A 10,484-nucleotide genomic window follows, 5' to 3' on the forward strand; every position below is an offset into this window, starting at 1 on the left:
AGAAGAGAAGAGAAGAGAAGAGAAGAGAAGAGAAGAGAAGAGAAGAGAAGAGAAGAGAAGAGAAGAGAAGAGAAGAGAAGAGAAGAGAAGAGAAGAGATTGGGGAAAGGAGACAGAGGTAGAAGACTGAGAAGGAGATGATGGAAGATGGGGAAGTTTTGGAAAGAAGATGAGGGAAAAGTTCAGGAAAAATATGAGGGAAGAAACTGTTGGAGAAGAGAACTCGAGCGGATCAGTTTTGCAGCAGAGTCTCACGCCAAGGGACTGTTCTTAGAGGGTCCGAATCACGGCCAAAACCCTCGACAAAGGAGCTCTAAGAAGCAGAGAAAGTGTGATGCAGCCCTCCCAGACGCTCTCCCCAGTGGGCAGAGGGAAGAGCGCCAGCATCTCCCCTCACCCCCCATTTGTACAAATGGGGGCCCCAGGGAGTGCGGCGAACGGGACAGGCAAATAGGGTACGGCGCGTCAGGAGGACTTTGTGTGGCAGATAGCGCAGGCAGGGCATGCAGGCAGCAGTGTGCAGACAGGAGTTGTGAGCAGGGAACGATCATCCACCCTCCAGCAGTCAGACAGGAGGAGGGGACCTCGGGGATTGCAAGAGATGGAAACAAGTGAAGCTGGGAAATCCAACAGAGTAACTTGACACGCCAGTGAGGTATGTCAAGCAGGAATTCCTTTAATACAGCACTGGGTGCATGGGGGATCGCTCCACCGAACATGCACCCCGAGGGGAGCAGCAACTGCATATTTGTAGGCATAGCATATACATATTCGTTACATCTCTGAGAAATTGGTTGCGTATAGTCCCACCCTTCTGAGCACGTGTCATAAAATGTGGGGAGGGCCTCACCATCTGGTGGCCATTGGATGAAGGCTAGTAGTCGTCCTCACAAAGGCTCAAAGTCTCCCTTGCTGTGAACTTCTAACCTTTAAGGGAGGGATAGCCCAAATTGGCTTCTGCTGGGGACATGTTGAGCTGAAGCACCTCTTTTGCCTCCTTATCATTAACAACAAGACATCTGTCCTGCTCCCTTATCTTTACTTGACAGCAAGTACTTGCAGCCTTGCTCCAAGGGTGGTGACGCACTGGAACAGGCTGCCCAGAGAGGTTGTGGATGCCCCATCCCTGGAGGCATTCAAGGCCAGGCTGGATGTGGCTCTGGGCAGCCTGCTCTGCTGGTTCGCAGCCCTGCCCACAGCAGGGGGGTTGGAACTACAAGATCTTTAAGGTCCTTTTCAACTCAGGCCATTCTATGATTCTGTGATTAAGTGAATCAACTATCTAATTCTTCTTTCTTTTAAACTGCAAAATGTAAGTATTTTTTTCTCTCTAAGCCTGCTCAGCAATCACTGCACTTACAGATCTGCTTCCCCTACATACTTACATTATTAATAAAAGCTACAGATGCATTTACAGGGGAGAAAAGGTAACTTAGGGTAGTGCTTCCCTACAGTTCTTTGTGCCAGATTTTCCCTGTGATGAATGTGCTTCTTACATACCATTCCTTCCCACAGTATTTCAGAGCAGCATCATGCCTCACATCTATGCATTTCTGTTCTACATCCTACCTTTTCTACACTGTCCTTCTCTCTCTCTTCTCCATTGTTACATCTTTCTTCTGGTTTTGATTCTGTTCCTTCACCTAGAGGCTGCTTTTTTCTGTCTCCTTCAAAGTGCTGCTTAGAGTAAAGGTGTCCTATCAAAGTACCACTAAAACAAATAGATGTATTCTTACAGATAGTTTAAAGGCTGCAGAGATGAAACAGAAACACAGAGTGGTGCACAGACCATGTGATCTTTTCTGCAGAGTTGGATAAGAAGCAGAGGTGGAAGCTGGCGGTAAAGCAAAATTTTAAGTCACTTTGCCTGTGGTTCCAGAATAAGATTATGAGACATTATGGGATAACACAAATTCCCCTCTCATTTTGAAAATCACCCATATGATTCAAAGTCATATGTGGTAGATGTTGCAGAATTATGAAATCAAAGAGCCATTGAGGTTGAAAGGCAACCCTCAAGAGGGTCTTGTCCAACCCTCCATGCTCCATGCAGGGTCAGCTCTAGCAGGCTGCTAAGGACTGTGTCTAGCCAGGTTTTGAATATCAATACAGAAAGCATGCAGGCGTGAATCATAAATGTCATAAGCACTCATAAATGTCACTCATAATAACTACTAGGCTCTTGTTCTTTACAACGGTTACTGCCAAACAGCGAAGTTTGGCAGATGCTGATCTCTCTCTGGTGACAGTGACAGGACCCAAGGGAGTTGTGTCAGGGGAGGGTCAGGTTGGATTTTAGGAAAAGGTTCTTCACTAGGGGCTGGTTGAGCACTAGAACAGGCTCCCCATGGCAGTGGTTATGGCACTGAGCTTAATGGTGTTCGAGAAGTGTTTGCACAACACTCTGAGACATAGGGCTTGAATTTTGGGTGGTTGTATGCAGATCCAGGAGTTGGACTCGACGATTCTTATGGGTCCCTTCCAACTTGGGTTATTCTATGATTCTATGATTTTAAGTAACAGCAACAGAGCTAGTGGTTAATTCTTTCTCACTTGTCATCTTCAAAACAAAACCGAACATCTCTTAAAAGATACACTTTGAGAGCTTGATACAGTATCCAACAGAATATTTTGTAAAGACCAGAGGAGAGAAGCTTGGCTGTTCCTTCTGGAGTTTTGTCTTGTGAATGCAGATCAACGGAATAGCTCTCAGGTTTAATGGATGTTGTAAGGAAACCTAGCAAACACAAGAGGGCCCCATCTGAACACATATTACAAAGCAATGTAGGGTAGCGCTGAACAGAAACGGTATCGTCTGGTGTTACATAACCTTGAGCTAAATCGCAGTGTAGTTTAGAGAAGTAGAAGATTCTTAATTGTTTACTATGCAATTACCATCGTGTTTTGGATATACAATGATTTATGTCTAAACATTTTCTCCATGCTAGAGCACATGAAACCCTGCTCAAGTGGCCCATTATGAAAGATACAAAATAAAATTCTCAATTTTGTCATTCACATCGAATGTATCTATTCTTTATGAAACAGGTTCAGATTCAGCTGTCAAAAATATATCACAGTATATCATGAACCAGATTTTGGCAGTGAAAATGGTCTCTTTCCTTGATTTAATATTATAAATCCTTTTTTTTTTTTTTTTTTTTAATAATAATTGCTACTATGGAAACAAATAGACAAAAAAAAAGCAGAATGGAAAAAAAAAGAACTACAGCATAATGGGGTTCAGTCATTCCTTCACAGAGACAAGTAGACTTGCACAAATGGGCTTTGCTGCAATGCTGAAGTACCATGGAAAGTCTGTCAGAGACAGAACCAGGGAAGTCACCATTTTTTTGTCTAAAGATGCCCACCTGTGATGGAATGCCATTGTGTTGGGGTTGTGCTTTACATACTACATATTGTAGAGCCATAGAATCAATCATAGAATCATAGAATGACTTGGGTTGAAAGGGAACTCAAAGATCACCTAGTTCCAACCTCACTGCTGTGGGCTTTTCACTCCTCTATTCTGTGACTCTCTGCACAAGGAGTTTTGTTCCAACATCTCAAGAGTCTTTGATTAATTATTTAGGACTTGATTATCTCAGTTCAACAGTACACTAAGGTTGCACAAGCTCTTCCAGTAAGCCATGCCCCATCACATCATCATTATAATGCTATTTGACTTCAGGGTTTAGGCCTTTCAGGTTAAGACCCCCTCCAGTAAGCTGGTGGCTAGATTTTTATTATAATTAGAGTGGTGGTTGTTTGCTTTTTTTCTTCTGGACTTCTCTTCTGTCACAAAATATAAATCTACACTAACACAGCAACTGATGCAGTCATTTACAAACTGTTTGGGAAGGAAAGTACATATCAAAGGATTTCAGGAATGCAGTTTTTAGTCCAGATAATTATTTCATAATCTATTTTTCCTTCTGAAAAAAATATATTTTTTTATTTAGTAGACATTCTTAACTCCTACTAGTAGTCTTAAATATTTTATTTTTCTTCTCCTCTCAAAAGTTCATAGTGAAAGAATACATTATTAAAGTGATATTTTGCTGTTTTCCTTTGGATCACTGCTGCAGAGAGCAGCTAATCAGCATGAAAAGATTAATTTCTTGTGTTATAGACATGCTGTTCTTGACAAGAGAGTTATCATTTCTTTACAGCAAACAGTGTTGTAAAAATAATTCAAGCCACACTTACACATGTACAAACAGAGCAGCCAGGGAATGATGGACCTGTGGGGACTGGCAGAGACTGACCCGAGCTCTGAAACTGGAATTTCAGAAAAGGTTCCTGCTGCTTGAATGTGGGGACTCATCTCATGACAGAAACAAAACATGTTATAATCTGCAAACTTCTGACCTAAATTTGAATGAAAATATCCTCCTGATTCAGTAAAGTTTTGATCAAAGTTCTGGGTTAAATCTTAATTCAGGTCATCATGTGGTCTTTCATTAGGATTACCAGGAAAATGTTGGCTTAAGACCAGATTTTCCCTCTCAGATGTTTATTGTAAAGTCTACTGAAATCATTCAGATTATTGTACATATGTACTGGAAGAGATCCTATATTTTGTTTGTCTGACTGTTCAGAAAGATACAAAGAAAACAAGTGCGTTACTGCAGTACTGCTGTGATGTTGCAAAGCAAATCTGGCCTGCAGACGTATTTATATAGCAAATTTCCCAATCGCTGCTTCCATTTTGATGAACCACAAATATCTTGGCCTTCTAATTTCTCCATGGCATATTGATCTCAGCATGTAAAAAAGAGACAAACAGTGAAAACACTGTAGTAAGAATTTCTTTCTTCCATTCCATCATCCAATGCTTGCTGTGATCTTCCAGAGAGGAAAACTAAAGGAATTAACATATTTGTGATGTAACAGACAGGAAAGCTCTTTAACTCAAAGTTTAATGGGATTTTTTAAAGGTTGTTCACTCTGCATCCTGAACTTTCTGTAACTACTGAATTGTGCTTGCTTCAGCTATCCTGTTGAGATGGATAGCAGAGAAGACAACCTGAGAACTCTTCTTTCTGCTGGTGTGAAAAACAATGCAGATTTGTCAATGGAAAGTCTGCATGAGCAGCGGAGAAGTTAGAGATGCCATTACTACTCTTGAGAAAGAGCACTATTAAGGAGAAAAAATAGCACAAAGGCTATCCTAGTATGATATACAGGGCCAGCAGGTGCTGTCTGAGAAATATTAAAGACTTTTCTTCATCTAGCAAATCCATGTTTTATCAGCCTTATTTGATTCACCTGATGCTTTTCCTAGAAGAGATGTTGAACTGCATCTCCCTTTTTCCTCTGTCTATGCCAGCTGGACCTTTAAGGACTTACTAGTTTCTTCTTACAAAGTTCTGAGGGTGGAATGGGTGTGAGATGCTTTGGAAAATTTGAACATACTGTGTTGTACCTGGTGGCATCAGCATATATAGTCAAAGCTACATTCTAGACAAGACATCTAATACGGTTGTCCCTCAGGAAATATACTGATACAGAGGTATGTAGGTACTGAAAACAGCTCACACTTAGCAGCTTTTCCATCTTCAAAGGCAACCTTCATATACAGTTTATCTCTTGTAGCTGCGAACAGATTGAATCAAAGGACTTTTCATACTCTGTCCTCTCCAGATGTGAAATTGCATTTACGCCAAAATAGGGTTTATGTACACCTTGTGTCTTCTTACACAAGGCTTCAGGACATGTATACTTAGGGGCTTAGCTAGGTTTAAGTGATGTGCTAGCTTTTTGCTCTCCTTTTGCACAGCTTTACAGTTCAGCCACTCTAGGTAGAATTAAAGTTTGGTACTGGTATTGCAGCTCATTCAAGCTTCTTATTTATGCAAATATCCTACATATACGCATCAGAAGCAGACATTATGCCCTTGTGTTTCTTGGATAAGACTAGTTACATGCACTGTATGTATGTCTGCAGCACTTCTCATAGGTACGAGAGACAAGTGCATCTGTTGCACATTGAACTATTTTCTTTACAAGTGAATGCCCACTGCTAATATGTTAAAGAGCTTTGTGTTTGGGGAATTATTATATTTGGCTTTAAGTTTGTGAGGACATTAAAGCCCGAACCTCTGCCTGAGTGCACTTGCTCTCTCTTGTACTGTTGTGGCTTTGTCAGACTCTTCAGTCAGCACTACTTCTGATGCCAGTTGACTGCACTTACATTGCTGTATTTGACAGGAAAATGCTGATTAGTGAGGAATAAAAAGCAGCAACAAGAAAGACACTTTTCAGAGAGCTATACCACTAAGATCTTAAATTCTTACAGAGGCCACAGGGAAAGAAAAATGCTTTCAGCAGTCTTCATTGAAAAGGAAGTCTGCTTGGTAAGCATAAAGGGAAATGAGACATAGCATCAGAATATGACAGTCTGCCATGTATATTCTTCCCTGGGCTGTGACATGCGTCTGGAAGGATAAGGACAAAATTATGTTTTGTAAATAACAGTTTGGAATTCAGTTGGTGGAAATGAGATCAGCCTTCATATTTTTCCTCTAAGTAACCTTAATAGAAAATTAAATTTGAACGTAAATAGATAAATCTTGAAGGCTTATTATGCTGATTAAAAAACACTACAGCAGAGTGGTGTTATCATTATGCTAGAAAAAGCCCTATAACATTCCCCTTGATTTACCTGGTTCTGTTCTTTGGGACTTACATGAACAAGTAGAACAGAGTTCTGTCCCTTATCTTTGTCCTATATGCCTTGTAGTTTAAATAAATGGATTGTACTTCTGCATCCAAATGAAATCATTCAGCCACAATCACACCCCAGCTCACTGCAGGAATAATGCAGGATACAATGGTGAGACAGTGTGAAGCGCACTGTCTATTCTAATCATCTACTCACTTTTTTCCAGTCTGTAGATTTTTACCTCTGTGAATTTATGTAGTCTCAACCCCGTCATACCCAGAAGCAGTTATTCACTGATTTTTTCTCAAAATAGACTTTCACTTTACAAATTTTACTGAGAGTGAATGGAGATTTTCAGAAGTCTGGCCAAATTTCTCCTAGGAAATCCACAACAGGAAGAGAACTCAGATTTGGTGTCTTCACCAAACATCCTGCTTCTTTCTAGTGGAATTTCTTTCAAAAATTGCGTTCAATTATTAAACCTGAAGGAGGGAAGGAGAAAATATGTGTATGACAAATCATTAACTTCAAAATTAAATGCTTTCCTTGAGATACAGATTCTCAACTCTGCTAAGTTTCTGTTGATAACACCACAGAAGAGCAGCATGTTCTCCAGTGCTGTTATCCTGGGCTACTGAGGTCCTAATTGGGCTGCAAATCACCAGAATGGTATCACGTCGTCAACGGTTTATGGGCGTTCGGCCCGGTTCCGTGACGAAGGGGACGGGGGATCCATGGGTCCACGCCCCGGGTAAAGGGAAAAGGGGAAAAGGGTAAGGAGATGGCCCTGAGAGCAAAGAACAGTGGCAACAATCTGAGGAGAAACAAACTAATTTACTAAATAAGATATCGGAATGCAAAACAACACACTATAATACAATATAATTACAATTTAAGCTGATAAATCCAATACAGAGAGAGAGAATGTCCCAAAATCAAGGTAGGCCTTACTCTACTACCGACGATAAGACGGCTGGAGAGCGAGGTGCTGTCAAGACGAGAGACGGGCGGAAAAAGGGACGAGGTCTCGTGATCTGCAAGTTTTTATACTGTGAGCTTTTATCTTTTCCCTCCGGCTGGAAATGGTAACAGAGGAGCAAAGTACCGTGGGGACTGTAGTAGTCCTTCTCTTCTGAGAACCAGGTATATCCACTACATGATGTTATGATGTGGGATACCAATAACCGAAAATCACAAAACCATGACACACGTGAACTCAGCCAGGATGGCTGCCTGGCATATTCAGGGTACTGAATGACAAAACAGAGAAATGACTGCAAAAGAGAATCTTCTCATATCTTTTCAGGGTCAGCTTTGTGATAATGGCTGTTGAAAATGTGCAAGTACAGAGCCAAAACGCAGAATTGAAAAGTACAGGTAAAACAGGAGAAAAAATGACGTTAAGATATCACATACTGAGTTGTAGTTAATAAATGCAAGATGCACTGCAGTACTCTCTAGCATTGTAAATGAGAGTCATAAAGGCTGGAAAGGGGAAAGAGCTGAAGAAATACTGTATTTGTTGCAGAATAATACCATGAATACAGGACAACCACTGTTTATTTTAGGATTTTGAAGAAGTTTGACCTTGAATGTCAGATGACTCTTACCCTGTACCTTTGTTCTCTAGTGGTATTTTGGCACACACAACCCCTTCAAAAACACATATGCTCAGACATTGTCAAAACAGAGTTGTGCAGGGCTGTTACTCTGAGCCTCTACTTCCTGCAGCTTAAGTTAACAGTGTCTTGTTCTCAACTGTACATCCTTAGAGGGGGGATTGGAGGTTCCAATGTTGGCTACGGTTCTGCTGGCACAACCAAATAGGTGCAGGACAGGAAACATTGTGCAGATACAGCACAAGCTTCTGCAAATCCACTGATTGATGGTAGGTGCTCTCATGATGGTTCCTCCCCCATGGCTCCTGTAAGATCTTGCAGATAGGGGGTTCTTGTTTACAAATTTGCCCAGATCTTCTTGACTCTTGCAGGACAGCGATGCTTAGCTTCCCTTTGCTTTTGTGTGTGTTTCAGTATTGCTATTGATTCAAAGTTCCAGACAAAGCACTACCTTTTGTCCTCCTAACCTTCAATGCAAATACCAAACAAGGTATTCATTCATAAAATAACCTGTATTTTTAGTACAGTTTGAGGTGTGTGTGGAAGTATTCTGTTGTATATTCAAAAGTATAATCTGTTGAATTGTCAGCTGTAATGTATGTGCAATAGATCGTTCTAAGATTTTGTTCCTAAAGCATTAACTGTGTATATATTCTAGTAATCCTGTTCAAATGCACACATGGGCATGCGCCCCTGGAGGGTGACACTTGTCAGCATTTATTAGCTCTAAAATTATGATAGTTATCCAAGTAAGCATAGGAAGGGGAGGGACTTTATCAACATGGTCTTATGACTCGCGCTTACTGGAAATTCCTCATTCATGGGGAATAATTGCTGTCCTCGATCCCCATCACAAATGGAGTTCAGCAGGTTACCCACGCCAGCCGGCATAAGCTGAGACACAACTGAGCTAGTCAGTGTAGCATGCATGCAGCCCAAATATCTAAGGGCATCACAGGCGTGTTACTGCTTAATCTCAGATGGCTGAATGCCACTTGTCCCTCTAAGAATGTGGACACCAACTGCTGAGGTGTCACGTAACTAATTAGCATGCCAGAGACTCAGTCATTGTTGGAATTAACCAGACAAGTAGCTCCACCAACTAAGAATGGCCATGCACCACCATCCATGGAATTGAGAAAGAGTTCTCAGTCTGTTGATCTTGTCCGTGTCTGGGCAGGGTGGGGTTTTGAAGGTTGGAACTAGATGATCCTTTCCAATCCAAGCTATTCTATGATTCTAAGCCATTTTTTGAAACACTGAACATGCACAGGATATCACCATCATATCGGAGAGCATATTGTTTTTGGAGCCATGAGCTCAACAGCAACCTGCCTGGCAAAATGACTCCATGTAAAACTGCAGTGTGGACATTACCTTTATGTACATTCTTGCTCTACACAGGCTGACCTCATAAGGTTTTATGTAATCAGATGTCAACGCTAAAGATGCCTCATTACATGTAGGAAGCATCCTGCCCTTTAAAATGTTTACCTTGTTAGCCAGGATTGGAAAATTTGTGAGAGCTTCATTTTCCCTCTCCTCCTCTATGGCAGCTTTGTTAGGTACAAGTGACCATATAGTGACTATATAAAACGAAATATGATCATGCAACAACCCACCTTTCTCTTTACCTTCCCTCATCAGAGAAACAAAAGCCCTCTTTTCTAGAGCTTTTCTCCAGCATGTAAGCATTAACAGCCTGCCTGTGTTTTATTAATACCAAAGGAGGTATTTGTTGGACAGAATATCTACTTACTGAAATATCTATACACTGCAAAAGTCATTGTTCCCTGACACTTCCTTTCTGCTGGGTCACTAGAAGTTTGTTGCCATATATTCCTTCATTGTATATATATATATATATTTTTTCATTTTTTAGAGGGGTTTTGTTTGATTTCTTTTGTTTTTACATTTCTTTAGTGTCAAGGGTATTTCTTTTTAAGACTCTTGGTATAACTGCAAGCTGTTAGGGAAAAACTATAGTTCTTGAAAACTGAAGGATAAACCTTTGTGAAATAAAGAAGGTGATCAGGATAAATAAAGAGAAATAAGTCACTGAAGTGACTATCAGTGTCAACATCTCAACTGACTGAAGAAAGACAGTCTCAGAGAAATGCACTAAAAATGTAGGAGTGCTGCTCTGAAAAAAACACCTCCTATTTTATCATGTTGACCCATGATGTTAGAGGCACATGT

General features: G+C 40.8%; 1 long non-coding RNA gene across 2 annotated transcripts in view; it reads right to left on the reverse strand.

The window, feature by feature from the left end:
* Nucleotides 1–1,187, reverse strand: part of LOC110393885 — a 6,615-nt gene extending 5,428 nt beyond the window's left edge. For both annotated transcript variants that reach the window (XR_002435248.1, XR_002435249.1), the window contains exon 1: nt 850–1,187. This is a non-coding gene — a long non-coding RNA (uncharacterized LOC110393885). The remainder of the gene's footprint in view (nt 1–849) is intronic.

The sequence above is a fragment of the Numida meleagris genome, chromosome 2, assembly GCF_002078875.1.
Source record: "Numida meleagris isolate 19003 breed g44 Domestic line chromosome 2, NumMel1.0, whole genome shotgun sequence".
NCBI lineage: Eukaryota > Metazoa > Chordata > Aves > Galliformes > Numididae > Numida > Numida meleagris.